This window comes from Elephas maximus, chromosome 15 (genome assembly GCF_024166365.1).
Source record: "Elephas maximus indicus isolate mEleMax1 chromosome 15, mEleMax1 primary haplotype, whole genome shotgun sequence".
NCBI lineage: Eukaryota > Metazoa > Chordata > Mammalia > Proboscidea > Elephantidae > Elephas > Elephas maximus.
In genome coordinates this window covers 75,623,058-75,638,616 of record NC_064833.1, presented here as the reverse complement: position 1 = coordinate 75,638,616, position 15,559 = coordinate 75,623,058, and positions in this window count along the sequence as shown.

The following is a 15,559-nucleotide window of genomic DNA, read 5'->3' as shown; positions in this document are numbered from 1 at the left end:
CAAGGGTCACCTTTCAGAGAATGTCATACTTCTGTGTTCGTGAACCCTCTCCCAGGAACCTGGGGATGTGGGTCCATTGGTGAGCTTAGCATGCTGACGCACGCTTCCCACCACCTGGTAACCAGACAGGACACAAATACAAATGACAAAGTCTCATTAAAAGAAAAGGAAATGAACAACTGTTCTCTATTTTGCAACAGCCATCACAGATAAATCTGAGAGTTCGAATCTTGTCGTTTCCCAAATAAACAGCTTTTTCTCATGTGCGTAGGACTTTACTCTCGCCGGGTGCTGTGTCTGACATGTCCTTGCTCTCTCTGTTTTTGCTGGCTCCTGTTCAGCCTTAAATACTCAGCCTGGCCACCAAATTCTGCTAGTTCTGTCTTTATGAGTCCTTCATATTAGAATGTAACTTTGCGCAAAACTACTGACCCTCTTTCTCCATAGTAGAACTGCTGAGACAACCTAATGAGATAATTAGTAAAGCCCAGGACTAGTAAAATTTGGCTATCATGTACATAGATCAAGAGGCAGTTGTTCAGACAGGACAAGGGGATACTGAGTGGTTTAAAGTCAGGAAAAGTGTGTGTCTGGGTTGTATCCTTTCACCATACCTATTCAATCTGTACGCTGAGCAAATAATTTGAGAAGCTGGACCATATGAAGAACTTGGCATCAAGGTTGGAGGAAGACTCCTTAACAACCTTCCTTATGCAGATGACACAACCTTACTTGCTGAAAGTGAAGAAGACTGAAGCACTTACAGATGAAGATCAAAGACCATAGCCATCTGTATGGATTACACCTCAACAAAAATCCTCACAACTGGATCAATGAGCAACATCATGATAAATGGAGAAAAGATTGAAATTGTCAAGGATTTCATTTTACTTGGATCCACAATCAACACCCATGGAAGCAGCAGTCAAGAAATCAAAAGAAGCATTGCAGTGAGCAAATCTGCTGCAAAGGACTTCTTTAAAATGTTGAGAAGCAAAGATGTCACCTTGAAGACTAAGGTGTGCCTGACCCAAGCCATGGTATTTTCAATCACATCATATGCATGTGAAAGCTGGACAATGAATAAGGAGGACCAAAGAAGAATTGACGCCTTTGAATTGTGGTGTTGGCGAAAAATATTGAATATGCCATGGCCTGCCAAAAAAATGAACAAATCTGTCTCAGAAGAAGTACAACCAGAATGCTCCTTAGAAGCAAGGATGGCAAGACTGCGTCTTACATACTTTGGACATGTTGTCAGGAGGGATTGGTCCCTGGAGAAGGACATCATGCTTGGTAAAGTACAGGGTCAGTGGAAAAGAGGAAGACCCTCAACGAGGTGGATTGACACAGTGGCTGCAACAATAGGCTCAAGCATAACAACGATTGTAAGGTTGGTGCAGGCCCGGGCAGTGTTTCTTTCTGTGGTACGTAGGGTTGCTAGGAGTTGGAACCAACTCGACGGCATCTAACAACAACAAATCATTGTGAAGACGATGGTGGTTTCAGATCTACAGTATCCTGCCTCCTGTTCTTCCCCTTTTTAGTTTATCTGGCACACTGATTAATCTGCCTAAAACTCCTTTATATCACTCATAGCTAAAACAACAACAGCCTTCAGTCAAACCAAACCCAGATTGATATACATAACTTCCTTTCATCTGGTGACCTCATGACCCAGTTATGGCCAATAAGAAATGAGTAAAAGTCAGGGACTCATAACCTCAGGGAGCCATCTTACCAGTCCTGGACTTCCTATGTATAGATTTCTTTTACATGGGAAACTGAAGTCCTAAATTGTTTAAGCCACTGTAGTCAGATCAATTTTATTAGTATCTGAATGCAATTCTTAAGTGACTTAGTAAGCAATAAACAATGCCTGCCATAGCATTAAAAAAATATGTGTATGTGTGTCAACTAATGATTGAAGAACAAAGGCACAGAAGCATGGAGTAGTGTGTACACACATATACAACTTGAAGCGTAAACTAGGAAGTGGCGAAGAGTAAGGGCAGCGACGTGGGTAGAGACCTTGTTAGTCAAGTAAAGGAGTTGGACTTTACCTTTAGGTCATGGGGAACCACTAAAGGGATTTCAACAAAGTATGTTACACCTCAGGTTTGTATTTTTGACAGGTTACTTGGGGGCAGCCAATGCTGAAAGCGGGAGAACTGTAATTGTGAGGTGAGACGTGATGAACACTTGCAATCATTATTTTCACATGTGTGAAATTAAGAATATCTGTGGGGTAAATTCTTTACTGTAGAATTGCTGAGTAAAAGTGTGTGCACTTAGGATGTTGAGAGATATTGCCATATTGTATTTAAAAGAGCTTATACTCACTATGGAAACCCTGGTGGTGTAGTGGTTAAGTGCTATGGCTGCTAATCAAAGGATCTGCAGTTCAAATCCGCCAGGTGCTCCTTGGAAACTCTATGGGGCAGTTCTACCCTGTCCTATAGGGTTACTATGAGTCGGAATTGACTCGACGGCACTGAGTTTGGTTTTTTTTTTTGGTATACTCAGTATGAGTTGGAATCTATTCGATGGCAACAGGTTTGGTTTTGGTTTACACTCTTAAGAACTGCCTCATTTCCCACCTTCACCAATAACAAGGGTTTGTAGTTTGTATCATTCTGATAGGTGGAATATGTTATTTCACTGCTTTTTAATTTCATACTAATTATGAGTGAACTTGAGTATCTTTTCATAAATATATTAGCTATTTGATTTCTTTCTATGAACTGCTTATTCATACCATTTGCATAATTTTCTACTGGGCTGCTGGGTGTTGTGGATTGAATTACATCTCCTCCAAAGATACATTCAAGTCCTAATGCCTGGTACTTGTGAAGGTGACCTTATCTGGAAACAGGGTCTTTACAGATATAATCAAGTTAAAATGAGGTTATACTGGATTAAGGTGGGCCCTCATCCAATGACTGGTGACCTTACAAGAAGAACAAAACTTGGACACACAGACGAGAAGGCCATGTGAAAATGGGAGCAGAAACTGGATTGATGTGTCCAATAAGCCAAAGAACACCAATGACTGCCGGCAACCACCGAAAGCTGGGAGCAGGGCATGGAAAAAGTTCTCCCTCAAAGCCCTAAGAAGGAACCAACCCTGCTGTTACCTTGATTGCAGACCTCTAGCCTCCAGTACTGTGAAAGAGTAAATTTCTGTTCTTTTAAGGCACCCAGTTTATAGTAATTTATCTGGCATTCCTAGGAAATTTAATGCAATGATCTTTTTAAGTCCTAAGAGCTTATTTTTTTAATTAATTTTTATTTAAGTGAAGGTTTACAAATCAAGTCAATCTCTCATACAAAAATTTATACACACCTTGCTATACACTTCTAATTGCTCTCCCTCTAGTAAGACAGCACTCTCCTTCCCTCTACTCTCTGTCCTTGTGTCCATTTGGGCAGCTTCTGGCCCCCTCTGCCCTGTCATCTCCCCTCCACACAGGAGATGCCAACAGTCTCATGTGTCTACTTGATTCAAGAAGCCCGTTCTTCACCAGTATCATCTTCCATACCATATTCCAGTCCAATCCCTGTCTGAAGAGTTGGCCCCGGGAATGGTTCCTGCCTTGGGCTAACAGAAGGTCTGGGCACCATGACCTCTGGGGTCCTTCTAGTCCCAGGCTGACCATTAAGTCTGGTCTCTTTAGGAGAATTTGAGGTCTGCATCCCACTGCTCTCCTGCTCCCTCAGGTGTGCTCTGTTGTGTTCCCTGTCAGGGCAGTCATTGGTTGTAGTTAGGCACCATCTAGTTTTTCTGGTCTCGGGCTGATGTAGTCTCTGGTTTATGTGGTCCTTTCTGCCTCTTAGGCTCATAGTTAGCTTGTGTCTTTGGTGTTCTTCATTCTCCTTGCTCCAGGTGGGTTGAGACCAATTGATGCATCTTAGATGGCTGCTTGCTAGCAGTTAAGACTCCAGACGCCACTCTTCAAAGTGGGATGCAGAATGTTTTCTTAATAGATTTTATCATGCCAATTGACCTAGATGCCCCCTGAAGCCATGGTCCCCAAAACCCCACCCCTGATTCACTGGCCTTCAGTTTATTCGGGAAACTGCTTTGCTTTTGGTTTAGTCCAGTTGTGTTGACCTCTCCTGTATTGTATGTTGTCTTTCCCGTCACCCAAAATAAAACTTATCTACTATCTAATTCACGAAAACCCTTCTCCCTTCCTCCCCGCTCTGGTAACTGTCAAAGAATATATTCTTCTCTGTTTAAACTTTTTCTCCAGTTCTTATAATAGTGGTCTCATACAATATTTGTCCTTTCGCATCTGACTAATTTCACTCAGCATAATGCCTTCTAGATTTCTCCTTGTTATGAAATGTTTCACGGATTCATCATTACTCTTCATTGATGCGTAGTATTTCATTGTGTGAATATACCATAATTTATCCATTCATCCATTGATAGGCACCTTGGTTGCTTCCAACTTTTTGCTATTGTAAACAGTGCTGCAATGAACATGGATGAGCATATATCTGTTTGTGTAAAGCCTCTTATTTCTCTAGGATATAGTCCAAGGAGTGGGATTGCCGGATTGTATGGTAGTTCTATTTCTAGTCTTTTAAAGAAGTGCCAAATCGATTTCCAAAGTGGTTGAACCATTTTACATTCCCACCAGCAGTGTAAAAGTGTTCCAGTCTCTCCACAACCTCTCCAACATTTATTATTTTGTGTTTTTTGGATTAATGCCAGCCTTGTTGGAGTGAAATGGAATCTCATTGTAGTTTTGATTTGCATTTCTCCAATGGCTAATGATCGTGAGCATTTCCTTATGCATTTGTTAGCAGCCTGGATGTCATCTTTAGTGAAGTGCCTGTTCATATCCTTTGAGCATCTAAGAGCTGATTTTATTGAAAGGAAATTACTCCTGTCTGTCACATGTGCTGACTTTTCTTTTGACCTTGTTTATGTCTTTTGCTTTGAGAATTTATTTTTACATAGCCAAAATTATCCATCTTTTCCTTTATGACTTCTGCATTTTCTGTGTCAGGCTTCATCTTGCCAGTTTTAACTCTGTATCAACTACAGCGAACGAACCAGAGAAGACAGGCCTGACGTGCACTCAGCTGCCTACATGCACTTCTCTACTACTATTTCATGTCAGCTATGAAGTGAAGGTGTTACCACTGAGAGAACGGAGGCCCTCTGGACTCAATGGGTCCTTGTCTTTCTCTTAAGAATACATAGAGGAGACAATTTTGGGTTTACTCTAACAGGTTTATTTCACTTGTGACAAGTAAAAGGAGTCAGTGGGGGCTAATGCCTCTCCAAAACTGATTCAAAAAGGGAAGCAAATATTTTAGGTGACAGGAAAGACAGCACACAATACAGGAGAGATCAGCACAACTGGACTAAACCAAAAGCAAAGAAGTTTCCTGAATAAACCAAACTCTTCAAAGGCCAATGTAGCAGGGGCTACACTGTCTCTCATACAAAAATTTATATACACCTTGCTATATACTCTTAGTTGCTGTCCCCCTAATGAGACAGCACACGCCTTCTCTCCACCCTCTTATTTCCGTGTCCATTCAGCCAGCTTCTGTTCCCCTCTGCCTTCTCATCTCCCCTCCAGACAGGAGCTGCCCACATAGTCTCATGTGTCTACATGAGCCAAGAAGCTCACTCTTCACCGGTATCATTTTTTGTCTTATAGTCAGTCCAGTCCCTGTCTGAAGAGTTGGCTTTGGGAATGGTTCTTGCCTTGGGCTAACAGAAGGTCTGGGGACCATGATCCCTGGGGTTCTTCTAGTCTCAGTCAGACCATTAAGTTTGGTCTTTTTATGAGAATTTGAGGTCTGCATCCCACTGCTCTCCTGCTCCCTCAGGGGTTCTCTTTTGTGTTCCCTGTCAAGGCAGTCATCAGTTGTAGTTGGGCACCATCTAGTTCTTCTGGTCTCAGGCTGATGTAGTCTCTGATTTATGTGGCCCTTTCTGTCTCTTGGGCTTATAATTACCTTGTGTCTTTCACTTAAAGCACAATAAAAATTTTAAAAAATAAAGAAAAAAGGGGAAGCAAAGCTAGGGCTTACATGGGTTCTGTGGAGACAATAGAGTAATGAATATTTAGTGAGTTTCTTTCAAGGGGCGAGTACGTCTCAGAATGGCAGTGCATACTAATTAGGTTGCGCACACATCTGGGATCCAAGATGGAACCCACTGATATTCAAGATGGAGTCCTTTCGGCAGCCCTTGGCATCACTTATTATGGGATGTAGCACAAGCATTACATCTTTGGCATTACATCACCATCTTCAGAGGGCTAAGGAAGGTTAAACAGGTCACACATTCTGCTGTGCATGGGGAGCCTGTAAAGGGGGAAGGGACTAGAAAAACACTAAGAAGGAGACAGTAATTCACGGATTGTTTCAACCTTATGTTGACAGGGTGTGGTTCCTGTTTGCCCAACTTCTAGATGGTAATCTTTTAACAGCTCTTTTGTTCCGCCAGCACAGTCAACCCTATCTGTCTCAAAGGGAAGGGGGCAGAAAGCAAAGGGAAGCTTTCTGAGGGAAAACTATATGCCAAGTGCTCATCACAGTGAGAGACCTGCAAAAAAGATTGGTAGCAAACTTCAATGCTGGGAGTGTGCAGGGAGCTCACAGTGCAGGTGGCCAAGCAGAGTAACTATTTCCATTGTTTGTTGCATTTCTATTAATCTAGTTTCCCTTCCCCCTTACCTTCTCATCTTTGTTTTAAAGTAATTGTTGATCGTTTGGTCTCATACAGATGAATTTTTAAAGGAGCACAGTACTCATGAGTGACATTTTTTATTTTGTGACCCAATCCATTATTTCCATAAAAGGTAACTTCAGGGGATAGTTTCAGTTCTGAGTTTAAAGAGTTATCTCAGGGCAATATTCTTGGAGAGTCCACTAGTTTCAATCAGTCCAGTAAATCTGGATTTTTAAGAATTTGAGGTTCTGTTCCACATTTTTCTCCCATTCTGTCAGGATCCATCTATTGTGGCCCTGATAAGAACGGCTGGTAGAGGTGGTTGGACACCCTCTAGTTCTGGTCTCAGGGTAGATGAGGCCGTGTAAACTGTATTAGTCCCTGTAGGCTACTTTCTTCTTTGAGCCTTTGGTTTCCTTCTTTCTCTTTTGCTCTGCACGAGCAGATGAGACAGATAGGGTTAACTGTGCTGGTGGAACAAAAAAGCTGTTAAAAGATTACCATCTAGAAGTTAGGTAAACAGGAACCATACCCTGTCAACATGTGATAAGGATGAAACAAACAGGAACCATACCCTGTCAACATGTGATAAGGATGAAACAATCTGTGAATTACTATCTCCTTAGTGTTTTTCTAGTCCCCTCCTCCTTTACAGGCACCCACATGCACAGAAGAACAAAGCGTGACCACTGTTTAACCTTCCTTAGCCCTTCGAAGATGGTGATGTAGTGCCAAAGATCAGTGCGCTTGCGTTATATCCCATAATAAGTGATGCCAAGGGCTGCCGAGAAGCCTCCATCTTGAATATCAGTGGGTTCCATCTTGGATTCCAGATGTGAGGGCAACCTAATTAACATGCACTGCCATTCTGAGAAGTACTGATTCCTTAAAAGAAACCCACTATTCATTACTCTACTCTCTCCACCGGACCCATTTAAGGCCTATCCTTGCTGCTCTTATAGAGACAGTCTTTTGGAGAGGCTGAGTCCCCCATTGACTCCTTTTGTTTGACTCAAGCAAAATAACGCTTGCTAAAGATAAAGTTTGTCTTTCACGTGTATTCTTACTCAGGAAAAGACAAGGACTCTTTCTGTCAGCTTGGCGATTGCTAACATAGAGACCAATACTTATGTAGCTTTCTTTGTTTCCTGTATCTGACCTCATTTTTTTCTGGAACTCCCACTCTTGAAGTTGAAAAACACCTGGCAAACATCTTTTCTGATATTGGTCTCTGTTAATTTAATATTTAGTCAAATAAAAGTCAAAACTCTATCAGGGCTGTTTTTCCCCTCAGTGGGTTTCCTAACTGCCTTCCCTTTCTATCCCCAAATAACTTTAGGGAGGAGTTACGTATGTATGGAGGCGGAGGGTGGGATCTGCATCCCTATGTTGTCTGTCCTCTGGGTTACTGCCTGGCCCCTATGTGTCAGCCACTGCTGGAGGCTGTCCTGCTTACAACCTGTTTTGGGGGCCCCATATGCTGCCATCCCCGATTCCTGGCCCAGATACTCTCAGCAGTTTCTACACCAAGCTTCGGTGGGTGGGGTTCCCCTCAGGCCCCTCCCTTCACAGTAGATACCGCACTGAGCAGCATCCAGGGCTTCTCCAGATGCCTCCCACCCAGGCTAGCCTAGAGAAGCATTGTGCGGTCCTACCCCTGCCTCTGGTTCTCATGCCTACGCTTCCAGCCCTGCCAGAGCCAGATGCCAGAGCCGACTAGTTTCCACCTCTGCCTTTCTCCCTTAGCCCCTGGGCTGGACTCTTCCTTCCCACTCTCTGTTACCACTCACAGTAAAACTCTATTTTGTTGTTATTGTGTGCCCTCAAGTTGATAGCGACCCTAAAGGACAGAGTAGAACTGCTCCATAGGGTTTCCTTGGCTGTACTCTTTACAGGAAACACTGGTGGCGTAGTGGCTAAGTGCTACGTCTGCTAACCAAGAGGTTGGCAGCTCGAATCTGCTAGGTGCTCCTTGGAAACTCTATGAGGCAGTTCTATTCTGTCCTATAGGGTCGCTATGAGTCAGAATGGACTCGATGGCAGTGGGTTTACTCTTTACAGGAACAGATCACCAGGTCTTTTCTCCTGAGGAGCCCCTGGTGGGTTCGAACCACCGCTCTTTAAGCGAGCTTAACCATTATGGGGCTTAACCGTTGTCACCTAGCCACTCACTGCCATTGAGTCAGATCCTGACTCACAGTGACCCTGTAGGACAGAGTAAAACAGCCCCATAGGGTTTCCAAGGCTGCAAATCTTCAGGGGAGCATACCACCACATCTGTCTCCGCAGAGCGGGTGGTGGGTCCAAACCAGCAACCCAGCGTTTAACCACCACTCCACCAAAACCAACCAAACCAAACCCAGTGCTGTCAAGTCGATTCCAACTCATAGCGACCCTATAGGACAGAGTAGAGCTGCCCCACAGAGTTTCCAAGGAGTGCCTGGTGGATTCAAACCGCTAGCCCTTTAGTTAGCAGCCTAGCGCTTAAGCACTAGGCCACCAGGGTTTCCACTACTCCACCAGGCCTCGTTAAAACTGTTTAACCCACTGCCATCAGTAGATTGCCACTCATAGCAACCCCAGAGGTTTTCCAAGGCTGTAAATCTCTACAGAAGCAGATTGCCACATCTGTCGTGGTTTTGAACCACCAACCTTTTGGTTAGTGGTCGATCACTTTACCCATTGTGCCATCAGGGCTCCTTTAAAGCTGTTTAGAGGGCTCTGGTGGTTTGTTCTTGATACACACCTGGCAGCTTTTGGAATTTAGAATTCTGTTTTCTTTCTTAATACAAAGTCTGGGTTTTAAGTCTATTACCTTGCCAGAGATTCTGAAAGTCAGTTTTGTGACCTTACAAGTGTGCAATGGCTTCTTCATTCTAGGACTCTGCCCTTCATCTGCAGCCCTTAGCTCAATGAGGGGAGGCTCTGGGCCTGGGAACTGGTGTAATAATTAAAAACATATGCCAGTGACCTCTCCTTGGTAAACTGCTGCATGCCCTAAGGCTATTTACTCTCACCTAGGTGTCCCCCAGCTCACCCCTACTAAGAAGTGGGATCTGATCTTTTAGAATCTACTCTTTCCACCCCTTCCTGTCTCTCCACTCCCCCTCCCCTTCAAGTATGACTAAACCTGGATTTTGAGTAATGTTCTTACCTCCCACCACTGAGGGATGCTATTCATTCCTTCAAGAAGCTCTGCTTCTTTTCTACAAGGTAAGGGAGGACGCGAAGTATGTATCACTAAGTGAGCTTGCATAGGTTGGAGAGTTATTAAGGCAGGAAGTTTGTGCTGGTGTCCTAAATTGTCTTGGGCCAAGTCACCCCCCCACCACCATCACCCTAAACATGGTCCAACCTTTGGCACTGGCTATCTGGCTGAAGAGAAAAATTAGACCCCCTGGGCCTAGTTGCTCATGACTAGGTATGGCTGACCCTTGGATCTCTCAGTTCAGGTTTGGCCCAGCATTACCAGCTCCAGATTCATGTTCTGGTCTGGTCCTGAAGTCAGGTCTCCTTTTTAAGGCAGTCTCTTCTGGTTGGTCCCAGAATACCACACCTATAACCTGACTGGACACTGCATCCAGCCTTCTCTTTCTGAAAGAAGGATCTGAAAATAGTTTCCCATCTTGTAACCTGCATCTGTTACAAGGGTTTTGTCAACAAGAAATGCAGATAATGTTGCACATACAGCAGAAACAACCTTGGATGGCCCCACATGCGTGGGCGAGGGTGGATATGTCCCAGCTACAATGCAGATGCTCCAAACACTGTGTAGCTTGCTTTATTTTCATAACTGATCTTATGATCTTCAGGCTACCAGTCTCCTGTTGATTGCAAAAAACTAGACAACAGTAACAGCAAAACCAAAGAATCTTCCAGTTTAAAATCTCTTTAGGATAAATATTAATTACTTCAAAGTTCAAACTCCCAATTAAGACTTTCTCCCCTCTCAGGATGTCTTCTTTCTTCCACTTCCTCTTCCCAGCATGGCTACTGGATGCAGCAGGAAGCTTACTAAGTGTCCAGTCCACATGTTGTCATCTGCTGGCAGCCTCTGAGGTGAAGCTCATTGTATCTTACTTGGAATTTGGCACTGGCCTCTGTCCTTTTTGAACTTGTGGCTGAAGTGTCCATGGATGGTGTAAACCAGTCATCTCTCCTGAGGAACTGAGACCAATATCACCACCTTGGCCCTTACCAATGCTGCTGGCTTACTCAAAATAAACCAATTATAGATAAACATTATTAAGTAAGCACTGATCTGTGTTCTCTTGTCCACTTGGTAGATTAGGCATAAGTAATTGCTAACAAATATTTCTTTAATTAAAAAGAAAGTCCCACATGACTTATCTACCTACATAAAAATTTAAGATGTGTTATTAAGTGACCTCAGAATTTATTTGAAAACAAAGATGTTTAAAATCAATCGTTATTTAGACCTCACATTGTTTTTAAAATGGCCCCTAATTTCCAATGGCCATAAACCAGAGACTAGTGACTTAAGTTTATCCCCAGCAGTCGCTGTGTACATACTTCTTGGTCCTGAGAGGGAAGGAATGAATGAGTTTCTTCAGTAACATTCATGTGTGCAGGAAATGACTATTGACATAATCTTTAAGCCTAATAATTAAGATTATTCTGCAGTTTATAATTTAAAAGCTTCTGACAGCTAAATGCTGTGGTATAATGACAGAGTTTGAGTGAGTGAGGTAGATTTCATTGAGTTGGTTTCTCTTAAGAGTTGAAACTAAGGCTTGTGTAAACATAGGAAGGGAAGCCCTTCCCAGGTTTATGCAGTTATAGGCAAGAATATTTAATCTCCTTCATTCCCAACTGGGCTGCGGTACCATCTGTGCTGTGCTCCTATTTATAGGAGGCAAATCTAGAGGACTTAAACAGTACATTTATTTTTTCAGTGTTAATAGTTGCACGTAAGACCACCAGCTACCATTATGTATTTTAAGCCAAAGGATAGATTAATTAATTTGAGATACAAAATGTTATATTACACTAGTGCTCCTTTTTAAAATTTGGCATATTAACTATTGGATATTTCTAATGTTACAACAAGAAGTAAAAAAAAAACAAAAAGCATGTACCACGGGGAAGACCTCCTGGTCATAAGTCATCTGGGAAACTAGATAACATGCCCTTCAGCAGTAACCAAAAAAAAAAAAGAATTTGTCACCAGATTTAGATGGAGTCTGCAGTGCTGCAAGAGAAGTTCACAGCTTTTCAAATAAAATATACGATTGATATAATTTGCAATAACCCATGCATATTTAGGAAGGCGTATTTAGATCAATCCTTCTTCTCAAAGAGAGATATTTGATATGTAAATTCTTATCGGAAGCAACCTGTTTGATCTGTAATTTCTTCTCCTCGCCATCTAATAAGAGCCACAATTTAATTTCACATAGATCCAATAAGCAACTTGTCTTATGATGCCAAACACAACTCACGTGTTGATTTCTAAGCTAATTATGTTGGCCACTACAGCAACGTTTTGTTCGTACTGGCTTACTTCCTCAGAATGGCACTATGATACACCTGGGCTTAAAGAAAAAGGTTAGATAATATGCTAGAAAAGATAGAGAGAATTAAGTTGCCATGTCGATTCTGACTCACTGCAACCCTGTGTGTGTCAGAGTAGAATTGTACTCTATAGGGCTCTTGATGGCTGATTTTTTGGAAAGAGATGGCCAGATCTTTCTTCCAAGGTGCCTCTGCGTGAGCTCAAACCCCCAACCTCCTGGTTAGCAGCCAAGTGCGTTAACCATCTGCACCACTCAGGAAGTCCTGTATAGAATTACCACTACCCCGCCCCCCCAAGTCTTATTAAAGCCTGAATACTTTCTCTTTAATTGATAATAACTGGTTAGTTGCTTTCATAAATATAAAATGATGCCCTTTGAGAGAAAGACAAATTATTGTAAATTTAACCTAAAAACAATTTCAAGTAAAAAAAATTACTGTGCATTTCAGTAAGGCCAATCAGCACTTTTATTTCCCTTTTACACAAGTTCTTTTGAGTTTAAATAAACAGTCTCCATGAATAGATGAGAAAGCCACTGTGTTAGGTAGTCTGCGACTATGAAAGCTGAGGCAGCGGGGTCAAAAGAGCCTCATAAAAATGCAAATCCACATTTTTTTCTTTATTACCAAGTAATGTGTGGAACAGATATCCCCCACCTTTCCTCCATCCCAAATACCCACCTGCACTATATGCATTTTTACTTTTTACTTCATTCCTTTTTATTTGTTGTAAATGAGTGTATATAAACATCTTTAATACAGCTTTACCGATAGATAACTGACGTACAATAACCGCCTACCTAAACTTTGTTGCAGAGTAGAACTGCTCCATAGGGTTTTCAAGTCTGTGACCTTTCAGAAGCAGATCACCAGGCCTTTCTTCCGAGGCACCTCTGGGTGGGTTTGAACTGCCAACTTTTTGGTTAGTAGTTGAGTACTTAACTGTTTGTGCCACCCAGGGACTCTTCGGCCTATACTTTCATAATCACAAAAAGAAATAACTATTTTTTAAGTCTACTAGAACTGGTTTATACCTCTAAAAAGATTTCCTCATCCCCCCAAATTATCATTATAAAGGAGTTTTCTTTTTTAATTGTACTTGAGATGAAAGTGTACAGAGCAAACAAGTTTCTCATTAAACAATACACAAATTGTTTTGTGACATTGGTTGCCAACCCCACAACATGTTAACACTCTCCCCTTCTCAACCATGAGTTCCTCATTCCCAGCTTTCCTGTCCCTTCCTGCCTTCTTGGCCTTGCCTCTGGGCTGGTATGCCCATTTAAATTAAGGAGTTTTAAATGTGTGTCAAATCACTGAGACAGCTGAATTGACAGACACTTACTTGAGGATTTCCTGTGCAGATTATGGGATAATAAAAAAAAATAAAATACTGTGATACAAATACTGCCCCCTCCCCTCAATCCTGATACATATACTTGTTACGGGCCAGATGGTGAAGAAGCTAGCAAATAGGTATATATCTTCCAGAAAGATTTTCAAATGTACCTTCCATGTTTATTAAATATCCACAGAGACAGATACAAATTTAACAAAATAATTAATTTTCAAATTAGTGCTTTATTGAATTTTGGTAATACTCCTTATCCTGACCATGTACTGTTTATTAAAACAGACTGCTCCTTGAATATGCCATTTCCCCTCTGAGGTTTTCCAACCTACTAAAAGCTGTTAACATATTCAGGAATTTGGTAAAATTCTATGAAAATCTATGACAGAAATACACTTCTTTGCCATTAAAACATTTGTACTTGGACAAGAAAGAATAAAAAGTATTCTCATTGAAGGTAAAGCTGGACTATTTAACAGGATGATTTTTAAAAATACAGTAATTCAAACAGTAATTCAACAAAAGTCAGTTTCTTCCCCCAAATAAAACCCTTTTAAAACTGCAGTCAAACTAATAGATTAGCATTATGAGCAAGATAGAACAATTTTTGACATTTTGCTATCAAATTTAATGTTTAAAGCTCAGTTTTAGGTAACTTTTAAGGCATTTTGATTAAAACCAATTAAGTGTGTCAGTTACACTGCCATAAATTTACTTCATTCTTAAAATATTTTTAGCACTTCTTATGCCAATAACTTATTAACAGTGAGTGGCTGAACACAAATCTCATTTTTTATTCCTTTCAATGTTATATATTATGAGTAAATATTATCACAAATATTTAAATATACATTTTTACTACATATTAACATGTAGAAGGCTGTTATTATATGCCTTTTTTTAAAAGGCATGCTTTGGTCACATTATAAGGAATATATTCACATTAAAATAATAAAAATGACAAATTTTTGAGTCACAACATAAAATATTTCATTTCACTGCCAAAAGCTGAAAGAAAACTAAGGTGAGGAGAAAATAAAATGGTGGTTCAATTGCTATATTAATTCAACCAAGTATAAATACGCCTTTTCTATTTGCTAAACTTGGATCAAATTCAGCAACTTTAAAACCTTGCAGTACTGAGAAATAACTGAACTTCAGAGCTGGAAAGGGGGATAATAAAGGCTGATGGAAATTAATAAAAAATTGTCATGACTGAAAGGCAGGAAAGAGAGATAAAGGAGAACAAATCAGCAAAGATATGATAAAACAGACTGGTGCTGATTTTTCTCCAGATGTCTCTACTTAACCCGTTATTTTGGGGTTCAGTGTTCCCTCTGTTGCCCCATCTCCTGTGGAAAATGGAAACCACTGGTGCAGGCAGGCAGAACTCTGCTCCCTGGGTACCGATGGCCACGGCTGAGGGCCTTCCCTGGTTGTGGGCTCATATCAGGGCAGATTCAGGGGGTCTATTCAGGCCTGATTTAATCTCAGGTTGGTCACTCTGTATCCTCAGGTCCCCTCAAGGTGCACACCAGTACTAGAGCTCCTAAGCCAGACAGGATTTCCCCCATCTCATAATGGCCAAGTGGAGATTGTGTACAGGGACTTACAACCGGAGAAGGAAGAACCTGGCAAAAGCCCTGATCATAAGGAGGGTCCCTGGGGATTCACTTGAGGTCCTTGACAGGCCTCAACATGCCACTCTCCTGGGTGGCTGGAGCTGGACCTGTCCACCTAACAAGGACCTGAGAGAGGGAGGAGGTGACTTCCCTGCCACCCAGCGACACCCAGTCTGCTCATCTCGATCTGCAGGGGATTCCCAGTGCTTTTCACAATTTGGAAATATAAGATATTATATAATCCTGTAGGAAGGTCGCCAAACCCTGCCCTTTGGAGAAAACCATTTTTAATACTCCAAACACATTTCCTAAGAGGGAAAAAACTAATTAGAGAAGTTACTGCATCTT